Consider the following 20,905-nt stretch of genomic DNA (forward strand, 5'->3'; position numbering starts at 1 on the left):
ATAAACGTAGGGCAATTTGATATATTTAGAGTACAAAACCACACATAGGAAAACCTAATATAAAAACACAAGCTAACTGATTAACAGTATATTAAAAGTACCATATACTTATGGTTAAGTAGGGCCTTTATTCAGTAGGCCCTTTCTTTATATATGTTTGGATTCCTTTCTGGAATTTTACTTCTATTTCATTAACTGGACTGTTACAAATTATTATAGCTTACATATAACATATAATTGCATGTATAATTTATATATTTATATATAAGATATATATAATTACTTGTATTTATAAACTACATATATAGCTTATATATAATAAAATTTACTCCCCAGTTCCTCTACTCTTTGGAGTTTTTCACCTCAATTATTATTATTAATTGAGATATAATTCACATCCTTTAAAATTCATCCTTCTAAAATGTACAATTCAGTAGTTTTTATCTATTCTGGACATTTCATATAAATGGAATCATATAATATGTGACCTTTTGTACTGGCCCCTTTCACCTAACATAACGTTTTCAAGTTTCATTCATGTTGTAGCACGTATCAGTACTTCATTCCTTTTTACGGCCAAATAATATTCTTGGACAAATATACCACATTTTGTTTATTTATTCATGAGCTGATGCACATTTGGGTTGTTTTTGATTTTTGGCTATCACGGATAATGCTGCTATAAACATTCCTGTGCAAGTTGTCATGTGGACATATGTTTTCAATTCTGTTGGGTATATACCTAACAATAGAATTTCTGGGTCATATGGTAACTATATATTTAACTTTTTGAGTTGGAAACTGTTTTCCAAAATGGCTGGGTTATTTTACATTCCTGTCAGTAATATGGAAGTATTCCATTTTATTAGGTCCTCACCAACAATGTTATTGTTTATCTTTTTTATTTTAGCCATCCTAGTGGGTGTAAAGTGGGATTTTGTAGTTTTCATTTGCATTTTCTTAATGACTAATAGGTTGACCATCTTCTCTTCTGTGCTTTTTGGCCATCTGTGTATCTTATTTGGAGAAGTGTCTATTCGAATTCTTTGCCCATTTTTTTTTGCGGTACGCGGGCCTCTCACCGCTGTGGCCTCTCCCGTTGCGGAGCACAGGCTCTGGACGTGCAGGCTCAGCGGCCATGGCTCATGGGCCCAGCCGCTCCGTGGCATGTGGGATCTTCCCGGACCGGGGCATGAACCCGTGTCCCATGCATCGGCAGGAGGACTCTCAACCACTGCGCCACCAGGGAAGCCCTCTTTGCCCATTTTTATTTTATTTTATTTTACTTTAATGATTGCTTTCATTTAACTATTTATTTATTTTTGGCCGTGTTGGGTCTTCGTTGCTGCACGTGGGCTTTCTCTAGTTGCAGTGAGCGGGGGCTACTCTTTGTTGTGGTGTGCAGGCTTCTCATTGCAGTGGCTTCTCTTGTTGCGGTGCACGGGCTCTAGGAGTGCTGGCTTCAGCAGATGTGGCTCACGGGCTCTAGAGCACAGGTTCAGTAGTTGTGCACACGGGCTTAGCTGCTCTGTGGCATGTGGGATCTTCCTGGCCCAGGGCGCGAACCCGTGTTCTCTGCATTGGCAGGCGGATTCTTAACCACTGCGCCACCAGGGAAGTCCCGTCCATTTTTAAATTGAGTTGTTTAATTTGAGTTGTAAAAGTTCTTTATATATTCTGGACACTAGACCCTTTTTAGATATATGGTTTGCAAAATTTCCTCCCACTCTGAGAGCTGTCTTTTCACTATCTTGCTGGAGTGTCCCTTAAAGAACAAAAGCTTTTAATTTTGATTCAGTCCAATTTATCTATTTTTTTCTTTGGTTGCTTGTTCTCTTGGGTGTCATAACTAAGAAACCACTGCCTAATCCACAGTCATGAAAATTTTACATCTATGTTTTCTTCTAAGAGTTTTATAAATTTAGGGACTTACTGGCAGTCCAGTGGTTAAGACTCTGTGCTTCCAGGTCAGGGGGCACGGGTTTGATCCCTGGTTGGGGAACTAAGATCCCACATGCCGCGCAACATGGCCAAAAAAAAAAAAAAAAATAAGAGTTTTATAAATTTAGCTCTTACATTTAGGCCTGTGATCCATTTTGAGTTATTTTTGTATATGGTGTGAGGTATGGATCCAACATCATTCCTTTGCATGTGGATATCCAGTTGTCCGAGAATCATTTTTTTAAAAGACTATTCTTTCCCCAATGAATTGTCCTGAATACCAACTAACCATAAGTAGAAAAGTTCACCTCTGGATTCTCAGTTCTATTTCATGGTTTATATATCTATACTTATGCCAGGATGACAATGTCTTGTCACTACAGCTTTGGGACATGTGAGTCCTTCAATTTTGTTTTTTTTCCGAGACAGTTTGGCTATTCTGGGTCTCTTGTTTTTCCATATGATTTTTAGGATTAGCTTGCCTATTTCTAAAAACAGGCAGCTGGGATTTTGATAGGTATGTTGTTGAATCTACATACTTGAGGAGTATCACTACCTTAACCATAGTAAGTCTTCCAACACATGAGCACAGATATCCTGCCATTTATTTAGGTCTTCGTCCTGTTCATTTTTGTATATTTTTTTCCTTGGGTGGAATTATGTAAATATTCTCAAAATACTGAATTGAGTTGGGAAGATAGGGCAAAAGGAGGAAATGAATAAACACATTAAATATAAAATGATATGTTCCTAATTTGGAGTAAGAATAAATAATATTTCTCTTTTTTTCTACTTCCATTTCTAATATCCCCTAATGGGAATGGAATGTGTTTTTAAAGTAGTTGAAAGGTTACAAATGTTGGCAAAAAATATGGAACAATACATTGCCAGTGAGAGACTGTAAACTGGTACTTTGTTAAAAATGGCAATATATGCTGAACCTAAAGATATGCCTACTCTATGACCCAGCAATTTCATTCCTAAGTACATATACCCAACAGAGTTATGTACCAAATGGCATGGGTAAGAATGTCACTCTTAGTAACAGCCCAAATCAGGAAATAACCCAATTTCCATCACCAGAATGAAAAAACTGTGTTATATGCAAACAACGGGATACTGGACAGCAATGAAAATGAATTATTGTTTCACCAAAATATGTGAATGAATCTCAAAGACATATGATGAATAAAATACACTAAATTCAAGGGTGATTGTATGTACTGTATTGTAGGTAAGATTCCATTTACATGAAGTTCAAGAACAGGCAAAACTAATATATAGTGACAGAAGTCAAAATAATGGTTATCTTTGGCAAGGAGGAATGAATCGGGAAGAGGTACAAGATAACCTTCTGGGATACTGAAAATGTTCTGCAACATGATCTGGGTGGTGATTAGACAAGTGTGCATTATTCACTAAACTGTAAGTTTAAGATTTCTGCACTTCACTGTATCCATGTCAATACTTCAAAAAAAAATAAATTTTAATTATTTGGGAAGTAAACTGGAAAGAAAACTGGAATGAGGTTAAATGTCTGATCTCCCATTTTATAATCTTAAGTATATCTAACTACTATTTAATAATCACCGTTTTACTTAAAAAACAAAACCAAAACAGAACCATCTAGACATTACAGGGGTGGGCTCAAGCATTTTCCTCTTAGCCTTTGTTGTTTAAGACAAATCTAAAAAAAACCCAAACTTTTTAGTGCTGGGTGTTCCAGGAATTTGTAAGACAGGGGAAGTGTTATGAAAACAGCACTTTGGAGTTAAAGCCCTTGCCCTGAGGCAGGAAATGAAAGCATAAAAGGATTGGCCCTTCCTTTTAAAAAAAAATCCTATGGGGACTTCCCTGGTGGCACAGTGGTTAAGAATCTGCCTGCCAATGCAGGAGACACGGGTTCGATCCCTGGTCCGGGGAGATCCCACATGCCATGGAGCACCTAAGCCTGTGCACCACAACTACTGAGCCTGCACTCTAGAGCCTGTCAGCCACAATTACTGAGCCTGTGTGCCACAACTACTGAAGCCCAGGTGCCTAGAGCCAGTGCTCCACAAGAGAAGCCACCACAGTAAGAAGCCCGCACACCACAACAAAGAGTAGCCCCCGCTCACCGCAACCAGAGAAAGCCCACGTGGAGCAACGAAGACTCAATGCAGCCAAAAATAAATACGTAAGTAAAATTTTTAAAAAATCATATGAATGAACGCACAAATCAGACGATACTGGCCAAAAAATATTTATTTTTCATCTGTGCATCTACTTTCATTCCCATAAAGTTATTTTTTCCTAGGATGTTTTAGTATCAGTTTTTCTTATACATACTTTGTCGAGAGAGAGGCTGATAAAAGGGTGGCACCAAGTACTAACACATCTGGTTCAGACTGCCTACTGTAAGACTGCCTTTTAGGAGAGCTATGGGACATTTGCATATCCTTTAATAGGGGGAATTACTGGGATTCCTGACTCCAATTAGTCAGGAAATCAGAGTTCCAAAAATAACTTTTACTTCTTCCAAGAAAGGGGAAGTGGGTTCACAAGTGAACACTTAGATTTGACACCAACATTAATAAGAATTATTCTGTAATCTCTGAAATTTTGGGGAGCCCAGTGGAAACCAATTGAATTTTGAATCCCTATTATAACGGCTACCTATTTTTATAAAAATAAATATGCACATCTATAAAACTCAACAGAACATGTAAATTTGTTCCACATCTTATTACTTACTCCATATAAATGATGAACTCTTTCATCACATTCAATATTGTCAATTAAAACAAAAGTGCTCATATTTGAGAAAGATGACCAATTTATATTGGTAAGTCTATCAAGTAAGAGTTTTAAAAAAACCCTGCATGTACAGCAGTTGTGTATATGCTTCAGGATTTCTTAGAGAAACTTAAACATTAAAGAAGCTGAATTTAGGGGCTACTAACATTTTTTAAGCCTCAGGGCAGCCTAACTTTAAGATATAAAACTATTTTTTAAAAAACAGAAATCTTGTACATAAAAATAATTAAATAATAAAGATCTCATTTATTTCAGTATACATTTGCTAGAGATACAGGAGATACAAAAGTGGTATGATAGCCATTACACCAAAGGCAAAAATCTCACCAGGAAGACTACACAGAAAGGGGAGAATATATTACGTGCTGGGTAAGCACACATTAGACAAATCTATCCTGAGCACCCATCTATTATGTGCCAGACCCTGCTCTAGGCCCCGGGTAGACTGTATCGAATAAAAGACACAAAAACCCCTGCCTGCTACGAGCTTACATTCCAGTATGGGGGACAGACAACAAAAAAGATGAATGCCTCACTCAAGCACTCATTCTGCTCAAGCGCTGCCTCCATAAAGCGTCAAGACCCAAAAGCAAAGCACACCTGCATTTCCAAGGACCAAGTAAGCCAGTCTGGTTGGAGCTGAGCGAGCCAAGCAGGGAAGAGTGGGACCAGAGGAGGTCAACAAAGGGCCAAATCATAAATTTATTTATTTTACTTATTTATTTTTGGCTGCGCTGGGTCTTCGTAGCTGCACGGTCTTCCTCTAGTTGTGGCGAGCGGGGGCTACTCGTCCTTGTGGTGCGCTGGCTTCTCATTCTGGTGGCTTCTCTTATTGCAGAGCATGTGCTCTAGGCACATGGGCTTCAGTAGCTGTGGCATGTGGGCTCAGTACTTGTGGCTCACGGGCTCCAGGGCACAGGCTCAGTAGTTGTGGCACACAGGCTTAGTTGCTCCGCGGCCTGTGTGATCTTTCTGGACCAGGGCTCGAACCCGTGTCCCCTGCATTGGTAGGCGGATTCTTAACCACTGCGCCACCAGGGAAGTCCAGAGGGCCAAATCAGAAGGGCCTCATAGGTCTTCATGTTAAGACTCTGACTTTAAGAAGCAGGAGAAGCCCTCTGAGAGAGTTCTTAAACAAGACTGGCATGACCTCCTATGCTTCAACAGGATCACCCTGAGTGATACATTTAGAAGACAGTCAAAGACAGAAGCAGAGAGAGCACTGGAGAGATGACTGTGGTTTGGACTAGGGTGACAGCAATAGGTATAAAAACTGGAGGGAGGATATATTTTGAAGGTAGACTAAACTGTTACCAATGCTTAAAGCACATAGGAAATGCTAAATAAACATTTAATGAAAGAATGAATCTTGAAAGGTGGGAGAAACCAGTGTGAACTAGAGTACTCAAGAAAGGTATGAGTCATAAAATTTTACTGGTACTCTGCATGGATAGCTCCTATTCCTAATTTTCAGCATTGTTCATTTATCTGAATCCTTCTAAACCATTTTTCGCTTGACTGGTCCCTCTACTATAACTGGTTATTAAATCCAGGTGAAAGTAGACAGGAGTCTAAGTCAAATAAATAACAGTGGGGATTACAGTGAAGTAGAGAGGTTCAAAGACATTAAGGAGGCATAATCCACAGGCTCTGGTGATTAAATATATGGAATAAAAAAGAAGAGAAAATATAATAATGATCTCTTCTTCGGACAACTTCATGAATAAAAGATGCCATTATCTGAAAAAGGGAACACAAAAGAAAAAGCAGGTTTGAGGGGAAACAAATGGAAAAGGCTAAAAACTTTAGAGAAACAAAACAATTTTGGGAAACAAGTATTTTTGGAGTCTAAAGGTTTAAAATTAAGTATATCAAGACTACTGCTTCCAGGGATTTCCCTGGTGATCCAGTGGTTAAGAATCTGCTTTCTAATGCAGGGGATGCGGGTTTGATCCCTGGTCGGGGAACTAAGATCCCACATGCCGGGTTTCCCTGGTGGCGCAGTGGTTGAGAGTCTGCCTGCCGATGCAGGGGATACGGGTTCGAGCCCTGGTCCAGGAAGATCCCACATGCCGCGGAGCAACTAAGCCCGTGCGCCACAACTACTGAGACTGCACTCCACAGCCCACGAGCCACAACTAATGAGCGCGTGTGCCTAGAGCCCATGCTCCGTAACAAGAGAAGCCGCTGTAATGAGAAGCCTGCGCACCGCAACGAAGAGTAAGCTGGTGCAAAATTAAAATTTGGTTCCTTCTTAGGTTAAAAGGACAAGATTTTTCCCCCTATTCGTCTGCGCTTGATAGTAAGATTATAAAAGACAGATCTTATGTTTTGTCAAAATAATCACTTACGTTCTATGTTGTCTTTATCAGATCTTTGATTATTTAAGTAAACCTAGTCCTCTCAATATTAAAAGAGCTAAGTTTTGCACAGTACTAAATATATAACCTTCAATAATTGCCTGAGAGGGCTTCCCTGGTGGCGCAGTGGTTGAGAGTCCGCCTGCCGACGCAGGGGACATGAGTTCGTGCCCCAGTCCGGGAAGATCCCACATGCCACGGAGCGGCTGGGCCCGTGAGCCATGGCCGCTAAGCCTGCACGTCTGGAGCCTGTGCTCCGCAGCAGGAGAGGCCACAACAGTGAGAGGCCTGCATACCGCCAAAAAAAAAAAAAAAAAAAAAAAATCGCCTGTGAAATCTTTGTCACTTTGATTAAATGGATAACTGAGCATTGTTCCACAGTGACCTATGATCCTATTTGACGAAGTATTTTTAAAACTTTTGATATCTTTGACAAATTTCAAAAATAAAATTTTAAATAAAGTCTTTTTTGACTTAGAACTAACTCTGAAATATTATTTCAAGGCCCCTGAAATATCTCAAAGATTGGTTCTCTCCTTATAAAAAGGGATATGTTAAGCTAACTAGGCTTATTTCATATATTAAATTACATGGGAAGCATTTCCAAATAAGTAATACTAAACCTTCTTTATTGTATGTCTGTATAGATATATGTTATAAATATTTCAGAAACTATGTGAAATTCCTAGAAATCTGGTATGTCCTGAAATAATGTTATCAGTCATAATTCTAGTTATCTTAAAATATTGTATGTCACAGAAATAACCCAATTTCCTTGTCAACTGCACTGTCATCAGATCTCTAACCATGCCAGGGTAAGAATTTATAGAATTCTAACTTAGAAATGGATGACTTCATAAAACTGTTAAAAAAAGATCAAAACCATGAATTAATTCCATGGGACTAAATGAACTGATGAAGATGATTATAATTTTTATGACTTTTTGTTTTAAATATTATCAGTTCTTTTATGCTTTGTCAGAGTCCCCATTTATGTTGGATTCACAAGCTGACAGACCTCTCACAATGTGACTTCCTTACCTTTTGTTATTCGTAGGCACCATTAAACACTGTGTGGGAGGGGAATTATCCTAGCAGAACTCATCAGCTTTTTGTTCTTGCCAAAATTATGGAGTAAATTCTAACAACCCTAGAATGAAACTGTCCTCCAAAGCTGCTAAATAGGCAATTAATATCCTCATTTTCTTCCCTCCCATAAATGACTACTAGTCAAAACTCTTCTAATCCTGTGGTGTTATTTATGTGCCACTGCTAAAAGTAACACGAACAAAATTATTATTTGTATATATGTATATTATTTGTATATATGTGTATATATACGCATGCAAAAGAAATCTGTAGACTATATGCCAAATAACTGACACTGGTTATTCCTGCTTATTTTCTGTGACATATATTTGGGTTTTTGAAAATGAGCATGTATTGCTTCTATAAACAAAACAAGAATGAATGAATAGGTAAATTCATTTAAACGTAGTATTAAAGGGTTAGGACTCAGCACTTTCACTGTCGTGGGCCCGGGTTCAATCCCTGGTTGGGGAACTAAGATCCTGCAAGCCGCACGGTGCGGCCAAAAAAAAAAAAAAAAGGAGTATTAAAATTCTGTATTTGGATCCTTAACAGGCTGATCCCCGAATTGCATATATTCATACAGCAAGAGGACTCAAACAAAATAAAACTATATATAAAAAGAATTCCAAAATCAGAACTTAAATCAGAACATAAAAACACATCTTCATATTTGTACAGATAAACATAAACTCTATATCCATCAGTTTTACTTGTTGGTCTCTTACTTTCATTAATTAGAATCATATAACAAAGTTCCCAAATTAATTCATTTGTTCTTCTTGGCTGTTACTGATGATCTACTTTCTAGCAAATTGCCAAGGGTATAAACATCATGTATGGGACCAACTAAAAATGAATTAATGAATAGAAACTAAAATATAAAGTTAACTGAACTTAATATTGTAAAACTGTCAACATTCCAAGGGAACCAGACTTTAGAACCCAAAGTTGGGTCTTCACTGTCAAGCCCAATATGGAGGGAAAAAAGTTGATAGGCTTAGACAGAGTTTATTCACTCATTTACTTCTCCTGAAGCTGAAAAACATTAGAGGCAAATTTCAGTATCCAAAAAAGTGGGCTAATCAACTGAGGATACTGTGATGGCTTTTTTTTTTTTTAATATTTATTTTTATTTATTTATTTGGTTGCACCAGGTCTTAGTTGCAGCGGGCAGGCTCCTTAGTTGCAGCCAGCGGGCTCCTTAGTTGTGGCTCACGGGCTCCTTAGTTACGGCTTGCCAGCTCCTTAGTTGTGGCATGTGAACTCTTAGCTGCGGCATCCATGTGGGATCTAGTTCCCTGACCAGGGATTGAACCCAGACCCCCTGCATTGGGAGTGCAGAGTCTTAACCACTGCACCACCAGGGAAGTCCCCGTGATGGCTGATTTTATGTAACACCCTGACTAGGCTTCATGGGCCCCAGATATTTAGTCAAACATTACTCTGTATGTGTCTGTGGGGGTGTTCTGAATGAGAGTAATATTTAAATTGGCTGACTGCCCTATGTGGGTGAGCCACATCCTATCAGCTGAAAGCCGAAATAGTACAAAAAGGTCCCCCCAGGTAAGAAGGAATTCCTCCTGCCTGTTAAGGTGGGACATTTTTTTTTTCTTCTCCTGCCTTCGTACTTGAACTGAAGCGTCAGCTCCTCCTGGATCTTGAGACTGATGGCATCTGGACTAGATCATTTGGGTCTCCAGTTTGCCTGCTGTAGATCTTGAATCTTGTCAGTCTCTATAACTGCATGAGCTGATTCCTTATAACATCTTTCTCTCCCTCTTTCCCTCTACCTCCCTGTAAAAATACTGCACAAGGAAAGCCCAGCAAATGCTTTATGATAATGATTTTAGCACTGATGCCTTAGAAAGCGTGGAACCCTCTCCAAAAGACAGCAATCTATTCATTTGACCAAGTTATTCCAGGTCCAATGGGACTTGGATGATACTTAACAGAAAATTTTCTTGAATAATGGCCATACTTTTACTTAGAAGTTAAGAACAATTTCTAACTGCTGTTAGAGCCACTTATCTTCTACTCTCTTTTCTACTTCTCTCTGCAAATGGCCACAATCCCCGGTACTATCGTTTGAAGTATAAGCATAGAATTGGAAAGAATACTAACCCATGTAATTACTGTACTTCACTTAAATGGTTTTGGTTATAAAGAAGAGATAAGAACCACTTCCCGCATCAAATATAAAAATGACCAAGTACTTCTTTTATCCTTTATCAACTGCAAAAACAAACAGCTCTCTAGGACCTGGGAACAGAGCACCCTGTCACTGACGGGGTGTTGTTCAGGAAAAACTGAATGGGAGACATTACTCAAAATCACATATAGCAGCAAATATCTTAGAATAAAAAATCTTGTAGCCATGCTCTCTATACATCCCCACAAGAGCAGGCAGGCTTCCTAAATAATTAAAAACTGAACAAGTAGGAGGCATAGCAGAAGTCCCTCCAGCCATAGTGTTGTGTTGTGGGGAAGAGACGGATTTGTAAATCCTAGAGCAAGGTTCTGCCTACCCGAGGCGATGGCTGGGTGGAGACCCTGGGGGAAGCCACTGTCACCATGTCTGACCAGGAGGCAAAACCTTCAACTGAGGACTTGGGGGATAAGAAGGAAGGAGAGAACACTAAACTCAAAGTCATGAGACAGGATAGCAGTGAGATTCACTTCAAGGTGAAAATGATGACGCATCACAAGGAACTCAAAGAATCATACTGTCAAAGACAGGGAGTTCCCATGAATTCACTCAGGTTTCTCTTTGAAGGTCAGAGAATTGCTGATACTCACACTCCAAAAGAACTGGGAATGGAGGAAGAAGATGTGATTGAAGTTTATCAGAAACAAATGGGGGCATTCGATGGTTTAGATTTTTTTATTCTTCTCCCTCAATCCTTTTTTTATTTTTAAAAATAGTTCTGGGCTTCCCTGGTGGCGCAGTGGTTGAGAGTCCGCCTGCCGATGCAGGGGACGCGGGTTCGTGCCCCAGTCTGGGAGGATCCCGTGTGCCGCAGAGCGGCTGGGCCCGTGAGCCATGGCCGCTGAGCCTGCGCGTCCGGAGCCTGTGCTCCGCAACGGGAGAGGCCACGACAGTGAGAGGCCCGCGTACCTCAAAAAAAAAAAAAAGTTCTTTTGTAATGTAGTGTTCAAAACAGAATTGAAAACTGGCACCCCATTTCTTTAAAACATCTGGTAATTTGAATTCTAGTGCCCATTATTCATTATTGTTTGTTTTCACTGTGCTGATTTTTGGTGATCAAACCTCAGCCCCCTTCATATTGTCCTCTCCTTTTTAAAAATTACATGTGTGCACAGAGAGGCCGCCTTTTCCAGGACTGTGCATTTGCACGCTTGTGATAAATAACAGCGACTAATGCGAGTGTTCATAATGACTTTCCAATTGGCCCTGAAGTTCTAGCATGTGATTGCTTCACTCCTGGACTGTGACTTTCAGTGGGAGATGGAAGTTTTTCAGAGAACTGAACTGTGGAAAAATGCCCTTTCCTTAACTTAAAGCTACTTTTAAAATCTGAGGGTCTGGACCAAAAGAACAGGAATATCAGGTTGGAGTCAAGATGACAGAGGTGGTGAGAATAATGACTAACTCCAAAGATGGCTTCACTGCAGAGAAAGCATTTTAAGATGAAAGAAAAACCTTGCTTGAAGATCCCAGAAAAGTTCTACTTTTCATTAGCAGTTAAAGTTATTCATGCAGAAGTGTATACAACAGAACACTGCTCTTTTTGGTACTTTTTGGCCTGGGATATGGGTTTTAAATGGACACTGTCTGTACCAGCTTCATTAAAATAAACAAAATATTTGTTAAAAAAAACTGAATAAGTAAAGGTAACAATGGGGGGAAAAAACCTTTTCTACAAGTAGTAGCAAATATTTGGTACTTGTTAAAATTTTGATAATTTTTGCTTATTTTATGAATCTTACAAATGTATAGATACTGAAGTTGATTTTCATGCCAACAGAAATATATTGATAATTAACAAGGTTAAACCATGAAGGAATTTCTACTTCATGATACATATATTTTTCACATTTAGGTGATACCGTAGTTGGTGAGTTGGGCAGAAGAGGGATTAATCCTTAACTAGGTCCTAAAGTTTTCTTCGTTAAAGAATCAGTCTCTTCTTCATTCATCTTTCTAAATCATCAGTAGTCACTCTCTTTGAACAGCTCTAAAGTGAGGGGGCAAAGCAGCAGACAACGCTCTCAACTCTCACCACAGCACTTTCTAGATCAATAAATTATGTACTTGTCACAAGTATCCAGTCAGGATGCATCATGAAGAGCAGCAACTCATGGCCTCCTGGAAGGAGCAAGAGAGACAAAAGAATGCCAGCAAACACACAAATCAACTGACCTTTATGGTCATCCTTAGTTCTTTAACTTCTACATGAACACCTGCAGAGATGTAGATGAAAATTAACATCATTATATCTAAAAATATCTTAAAATACCAAAAGGGACTGGAGAAGGAAGTAGTGGTGGAAGAGAGAATAGAGCATAGGATGTAAAAAAAACATCAATGAAGCTATTTTTAAAACCACACTATGCTGGAACTTGAATTTATCTATTCATGTTTTTCACATGACCCCAGACAAAGAAGAATAAAGTCTCCTATTTAAAAATGTTACCTTGGGACTTCCCTGGTGGTGCAGTGGTTAAGAATCCACCTGCCGGGGCTTCCCTGGTGGTACAGTGGTTGAGAGTCCACCTGCCGATGCAGGGGATATGGGTTCGTGCCCTGGTCCGGGAAGATCCCACATGCTGCGGAGAGGCTGGGCCCGTGAGCCATGGCCGCTGAGCCTGTGCGCCCGGAGCCTGTGCTCCGCAACGGGAGAGGCCACAACAGTGAGAGGCCCGCATACCGCAAAAAAAAAAAAAAAAAAAAAAAAGAATCCACCTGCCAATGCAAGGGATACAGGTTTGAGCCCTGGTCCGGGAAGATCCCACATGCCGCAGAGCAACTAAGCCCGTGCGCCACAACTACTGAGCCTGTGCTCTAGAGCCTGCAAGCCACAACTACTGAGCCCACGTGACACAACTACTGAAGCCTGCACACCTAGAGCCCATGCTCCGCAACAAGAGAAGCCACCACAATGAGAAGCCCGCCTACTGCAACAGAGTAGCCCCCGCTAGCCGCAACTAGAGAAAGCCCGTGCGCAGTAACGAAGACCCAATGCAGCCAAAAGTAAAAATAAATAAATTTATTAAATAAATAAAATAAAAATTAAAATGTTACCTAAAACAAAAGTAAAAGAAATATTAGCTAAAAGGCAGGGCAGACTGACTTTAATAACACTTAAGTCCCAATTAAATGGCACTAGACAATCTTCCCGTTAGGTTCTTAAGAGTTCCAGGGAACAGAGGAAAATAAATGTACCTTTCTGCTCCAGTGAACAGTCTTGTAAAAGGGATATTTATAAGGGACTTTCAGGAAGCAAGAGTTCAGTAACTTTGGAACACTGAAGCAAAATGAGTGGGAACTAGGTTTACCATCTTCTAGACGCAGCCCCTGTTTTGCTAGACTGTCAACAAATATCAAAGTGCTCAGCTTGGGCAACTGTTAAGTTAATGAACATCAAAGGAGACAGCCCGCCCCTCCCTACCCTAGGGATACTGTTCTAAAGCAGCCCTTTGGTTCTTTATCTCCCTACAAGAATGCATACAAGTATTTGAATCTACTCTCCCATTATTACTACTGCTATTTCTCTCAACAGCTAGAGCAGCTCGTTAACACCAAGCACTGCACAGTGAATTCCTGTCACAAGCACTTGTTTATCACCCTCTCCCTAGTAGTAGTTTAATCCTTTAATTAGTTTTAATGCCCAAAACTAGGATTTCCTGAGGACTGCCACAGGATGTGCAACAAGCAGCAGGGGCCAAGGCTTTAAGTTGTTGATTCAATATAATCAAGAATTTTTTAAAATGGTTGCTAACGCAGAGCCAGAAACAGGCCCCTAAACAAAAGGAAGAAAAGAGGCCAAGTGCCTCTGAAAAATTAAGGAACTGAGTTTTAAAGGGTGCCAGCTCACAATTAGGACAGAAAGGCTTAATTTGTCCAGACTGTCCTACTGTCCTCCTTTGGTACTGGAACATATCACAAGCTACTTTTAGACAGAAATGAAGGGATGAGGAAATACGCGTACTGTGGTCAAGCACCCACGGACAGATGAAGAGGGTTAGCAAATACAGCAACCACTGGTGAAGGCGAGGCTTGGAATTAAACTAGTTTCAGAGGCGGAAGGCAAGGCAGTAAGTAAGAATTTCACAAAACTGATTAGGACTGAACGTTTTAAAAAAAGAGTATATAGTGAGCAAGGCCTTTTGTAGGTTACGTACAAAATTTGAGAATCTGAATTAATAGGCTACAAAAAATACAAGTAGCATTAAAAAAAAATAAAACAAAATAATTCCAACCATCCTTAAGAGGCCTGAACATAGGTCTCTGAATCCTTAGTTGTCTCTTTTCCCTCTCCTAATTTGTTCTAACTTCACCTATGCCACTGATTCATTCAGCAAGGATCACCAGCTCCTTAGAAGGAAGCAGCAATGCATTTAGATTTCCAAAAACAATGAAAATTGGCAACTTAACATCACCACCAAACTCCTGTTCCACAGGCCAATATTTCCCTTATTTTTCTTTTAAAAGAAACAGATCAAATATCTTGTCTTCCAATTTCCTTTCTTTTCCCCAATTACCACCAATCAGTAGAGTTGCTTTTGGTTCTCATTGATGTAAACGAGCTCAAGAAAAAAAGAAAGAGAATCCTCAAATCTCTTAAAAGTTAGTTTGCATTATTAATTGAGATTTTATTTAAAATGCATAGTCTAAGGCCTTGTCCACCAAGACTCATGGTCTGGTGAAACAGACTCGAATCCTCATTTTTAACAAGCTCTATAACTGTGGTGCTCAACCCTGGCTGCACATTAGAATCATCTGGGGTGCTTTTAAATAACATCCTGCAGGAGCCTCACCCCCAGATAGTCATGGGTCTGCAAAGGGGCGTGACACTGGCATTATTACTAATTTTTAAGCTTTCCTGTGTGTGACCAAGGTTAGGAACCACCATACTAAAAGTAACTTTGACGCAGGTGGTCCATGGATAAAGTTTGAGAACAGGGGCTTAAAAGAGTACACCTTAATGAGATCCTTCTGAAACTCATTCCACGTATCTACGTCAACGTAGATAGCAGGCAGATACAAGTATTTAGATAATTTATTTTTTCTAAACCACAGGTGACAAAAAAAAAAATCAGGGCTTCCCTGGTGGCGCAGTGGTTGAGAGTCCGCCTGCCGATGCAGGGGACACGGGTTCGTGCCCCGGTCCGGGAAGATCCCACATGCCGCAGAGCAGCTGAGCCCGTGAGCCATGGCCACTGGGCCTGCGCGTCCGGAGCCTGTGTTCCGCAACGGGAAAGGCCACAGCAGTGAGAGGCCCGCGTACCGCAAAAAAAAAAAAAAAAAAAAAAAAAATCAAATGCTCTTCAAAAAGCTCTCAAATCTTAAGGAAAGCCTTAAGGAGGATATCTGGTTCTTAACTGAGAGAGTCCATCTATCTTGTCACTTATTTATACATATTAAGTATTCCTGTGGCAATAAACTGCAATAAAGTTGATGAAAATCTAGGATCAAGTCTCCTAGATAAAGCCCTCAAAAATAATTCTGGGGGTGCTTCCCTGGTGGCGCAGTGGTTGAGAGTCCGCTTGCTGACGCAGGGGACACGGGTTCGTGCCGCTGTCTGGGAAGATCCCACATGCCGCGGAGCGGTTGGGCCCGTGAGCCATGGCCGCTGAGCCTGCGTGTCCGGAGCCTGTGCTCTGCAACGGGAGAGGCCACAACAGTGAGAGGCCTGCGTAATGCAAAAAAAATAAATAAATAAAATAATAATAATTCTGGGGGAGGGACTTCCCTGGCGGTCCAGAGGTTAAGACTCTGTGCTTCCACCGCAGGGGTCACAGGTTTGATCCCTGGTCAGGGAACTAAGACCCCACATGCTGCACAGTGCAGCCAAAATTAAAGAAAAGAAAAGACAAATAAAAAAATAATTTGGGAGGAAAAAAGCAATTCCAACTGTGTTAATATTGAGAAAGGGACTTCCCTGGTGGCACAATGGTTAAGACTCTGTGCTCCCAATGCCTGGAGCCCGGGTTCGATCCCTGGTCAGGGAACTAGATCCCACATGCATGCCACAACTAAGAGTTCGCATGCCACAACTAAGGAGCCCATGAGCCGCAACTAAGGAGCCCGCCTGCTGCAACTAAGACCTGGCACAACCAAATAAAGAAATAAAATAAATATTAAAAAAGAAAAGATTGAGAAAGTTATTCCTCTTCAACAAACAAAACAGACTGGGCTATAAAGCTGACAAATTACAAGTGATGAGAAGAAATGGTCATTCATCTCACCCAAACAGTAAATGAACAAATCAAGTCATGGAAAAAAATCTTTAAAATTAATTTTATTATGAAATAAAACTAAGGTAGTTCACCCACTTCAATCTTAAAAAAAAAAAAATAATGTGATTCACAGTAGTTTAATTAAGAGTTTAGTTCCCTTATATCATCTTACCACATCTTCTCCAATATGAGGGGCATCGACTTCGGGGCTCCTTTCCTGTCCAAGGGGAACATCCTCAAACTCCTTATTTATGTTGTGCATTAATAACAACATTCTACTAAATGAACAAGTCTGTTCAAAGGTTAGCTTCCAGCCTGCTGCCTGTGGGCATCTTAACAGCCAGCTTAAAACAAACTCTGAAACAAGACGCAAAAGGAGAGACCACTCTTGTGGCAAGAAATTTTTATTAGCACTTGGATTTGGAAGAAATAAATGGGAGTGGAAGAAGTAATAGACAGACCATGCTACAAAAGCTCTTGAGTATTCAGGATAGATTTCTGAAGCAGAGAGGGAGGTTAAAGGGGTTACTGATCCATGGAGAGGAAAGAGGTAGGCTTTCATTTGTAGGGGCGATTACTCACAACTAAACTTAGCTGTTTTTTTGAAAATTCGCAGACAAGAAATCAGAAAATTAAAAATAGATTATGAAGTGAATGGAGTTCAGGAAAGCCACATTCTACTTGAAGACAAAATATTGAGAAAACTTATCTTGTGTGTGAGCTCAATTTTCTCTACCTGTAAAGTGGTTATACTGCTTGCTGATTTCAGAAGGCTTTAGCCATTCGTTAAAAAGCCCTTTTTGCTAGATAATAAAGAGGCTACTTTACAGAAAGAAAATCTTTTTCTTTGATTGCTGCTAATTTACTAAAGTGATATATATTCCACAGGAAAAATCCATTTAGATAGAAAAATTAGTAAGAAACATAAAGTCAATAAGATCTGAATTTGCTTCAAATAATTAGCTGGATTTAAGGAAGTTTAAGGGGGTTTTTTGGGGGTGGGGGTGAGGGAGGAGGAGAAGGAAGGAGGGAAACCAAGAAAAGGGGAAGCTGAACAAAAGAAGAATTTATTTGTGGCTCTGAAACCAGTCCTTTCTGGAATCTTACCCCTACCACTAGACTATACACATTTTCAAAGGCAAGGATCATGTATTGTTCAACTCTGTACCCCTCAACAGCAAACCCACCACAGGATACAGAGCAAGTGCTTGAGAAATGTTTGATAAATGAAGAATTAAATATTTCTCAACAGTGTTCTAGGCTGTAAGTTACAAGAAAGGAGGGATCTAATCTACTCTCCAGCATTAAATATACTGCTAAACTGTACCGTGGCTAAGAATTAAACTGTGTTCTCTAGAAAACTTGATTTTTACTTAGATGAATCTCTAATAGTGAAATAAACAAATTACATAAAAGCAGATACATAATAATAAAGAAAAAAGTGGAACCCAAATATTCCTAGGCTCAGAAAGCATAGGGATTGGAAAGAAGGGTACCCAGGTTCAACCAAATGAAAAGCCAGCCTGCCTGCCAAAGGTAACGAGCGGATGTCAGCACCCCCTCTCCAGAAGCAGGAAATTCTCTTTATGACCACTCCCACCGCCACCCTCTCTCAAGACTGTTTTCTTTAAGGGTTCTGCCCCCTCAGCATGGGGATCCTGGAATGCTTTAAAAAAAAAAAAAAAAGCTTTTAAAAAAAGGATGGGCAGAGAATCTGAATAGAAATTTACAAAAAAAGCTTCTCAGTTCTAATTAGCTTTTGACAGTTCTTGGGATTCTCAAGGTGATCATTTAACACCTCATTAACAAGTCTATTATAGGAATTAATTCAAATGAGCCAAACCGAATTTTAATTAAACCTCTATCTGCCCAAGGTATTCTTTTTCTTCCTCCTATGCCAACAGCCACCTGAATGAGCTCTCAGTTCCCTTCAATACTAAGAAGTACAAAAAGTGCAGTTTTCTACAAAGAAAGTTATTTCTGTCATCATATTAAAATTTATCTAGTAAAATGTACCTATCTAGTTTATTTTGTTCCACAATTTGGCCATTCTGGCTTAACATTCAAGTATACAAGCAACGTACTTTAAGAACCCATCCATTTTCTAATATTTCTCGATCATGTGTGTGTTCATTCATTCACCAAATTTATCAAAAGGCTACTAGATTTCAGACACTAAGCTAGGTGCTGTGCTTGTTATTAACTACATCTTTGGACAGAAATAAAATACATCAAAACACAACTCTGGAAAATGGAAAAGCGCAATTTTAGTTCCTTTGGTCAGACATTTTGCCTTGATTCATAAATAGATCTTACAGCTAAATTTCTATTACTGGACGTGGATTAGTGATGTGTGAAGTAAAATCTAGAATTTCAAATGTCTTGTGTAATTTGTCAGAATTTCCTAGGTCTCATTTTTTTCTACTCACCAGCCTGTTCTAACTCAGTATGTCTACTCAAGGTACAAACACAATTCCTAACCACTGTTATCTTAGGTAAGACAGCTCTTAGGTGGTTCCTAGGCAAGACGGCTCTCAGTATCTACCCATCACTGTAGTCACATGGCCCTCTCTTCTTTGAGAAAAGGATAGGAATTGGAGGGGAAATGTGGAAAAGATTGGGAGAAAGAAGAAAAGAGTGCTTACAAAGTAGGGTAGGGAAAGGATCTGAACTGCCCCTGCATGCTGCAGCTTTTCTGAAGGCTCTACACTCTCATCACCAAAGAATAACAAGTCTTCCCACAAAAAAGATGAAAACATTTATCAATAATCAACCACAGACTATTTGTGTGTATGTTTAAGGCTTACTTTCAAACTTATCTTAGGCAGGATTTACTTTCATGTAAGTTATTAATGTACTCTGGAGTCTAAAACAAAAGAAGTTTTAAATATAAAAGTAACATTCAATCTGGTAAAATAAAATTCTAATAGTACAGAAAATTACTAAAAAAAAAAAAAAAAAAGAAGTTTCCCTCCTCCACCCAGCCACCTCCATTCCCACTCCCAGCAAGAAGTTCCAGGCTCTGTTTCTGGCTCTCTTCGTGGCTAGTACCAAAATGCTGAATAATAAACTTACACCTCTGCTGCCTCTTCCGTCAACCCTGGATGGTGCTTAGATAAGGCATCTGTACTCCTACTTTCCATGTTTCCTCCACTAATCACCACCACTTTTTGTAATACTACTATTTTAAAATTCTTCTAGTGGCTAGTTATCTTTATAAATTTAAAGACTATTTCTTTCTTTTTTCTTTTTTTTGGCTGCGCTGCGTGGCTTGCAGAATCTTAGTTCCCCAAGCAGGGACTGAACCCAGGTCACAGAAGTGAAAGAACCGAGTCCTAACCACTGGACTGCCAAGGAGTTCCCTAAAGACTATTTCGTAATTTCAAAATGTGTTGTTTATAAACTTAAGACGGTATCTACTGACTCTGAAGAGAAAAAATAAAGTATGAATACTAATAAGATACACAGGACTCAAACGTAATTCATTCAGGACAAAACCAAAAATTATTAGACATGCTGAATGTGGCAATAATAAACTTCATATACTTATTGGAATTATGCTATTATTAGCCAATTAGCGACATGTTAAAGAGAAAAAAATCAAAATTCAGTAACATAAAATACTTGAGATATACAGTCAAAATTACAATGAAGGGGGGGCAATAGAGGGGTGAGGGGTGGGAGACACGAACTATTGGGTGTAAGATAGGCTGAAGAATGTGGGGTACAACACAGGGAATACAGCCAACATTTAGTAATAACTGTAAATGGAAAGTAACCTTTAAAAATTGTTTAAAAAGTTAAAGATTTTTTAAATTAAAAAAATCTTATTTACATTTAAAAAATTGCATGAAAAGGCTTAGAGAATTGCAATGAAAAGGCTTAGAGATTTCATTATATGTTCAGTATTTTAGGACTGGGACAACAACTGTAACATCTATCATATAAGTCTATTGACTGACTTACACACTTTGAAGAAAACATTGTGTTCAAACATCAAGCACTGGCTCTGTGAGACAAAATTATAAATGTGAGATATGAAGTTGTGAAACATGGCTTTTGGAAGGAAAAAATCAATCAGCACAAAGGTGTCATAAAAGACAGCATTTCACTTTGTTGTGAAGAATGAACAGAATTTCGGTGACAGGAGGATGAGCATTCTGTCAGAAGCACCAAATTGGTTTAAATGAGGGTACAGGAAAAGACGGTTAAGCTAAAATCAAACTATAGAGGATCTCAAACATCATATAAAGAATTGAACTTTATTCTGTAGGCAACTAGGAGTTACTAAAGAC

General features: G+C 39.4%; 1 protein-coding gene and 1 pseudogene across 1 annotated transcript in view; one reads left to right on the forward strand and one right to left on the reverse strand.

Annotated features, from left to right (window-relative positions):
- The window catches only part of SPTLC2 (serine palmitoyltransferase long chain base subunit 2), a 109,853-nt gene that overhangs the window by 27,407 nt on the left and 61,541 nt on the right, over positions 1-20,905 (reverse strand). The window lies entirely within an intron of this gene.
- On the forward strand, positions 10,418-11,105 carry LOC114904086 (annotated as a pseudogene).

The sequence above is a fragment of the Monodon monoceros genome, unplaced genomic scaffold, assembly GCF_005190385.1.
Source record: "Monodon monoceros isolate NGI ecotype Baffin Bay Population unplaced genomic scaffold, NGI_Narwhal_1 Super_Scaffold_21, whole genome shotgun sequence".
In the NCBI taxonomy this organism is placed as follows: domain Eukaryota; kingdom Metazoa; phylum Chordata; class Mammalia; order Artiodactyla; family Monodontidae; genus Monodon; species Monodon monoceros.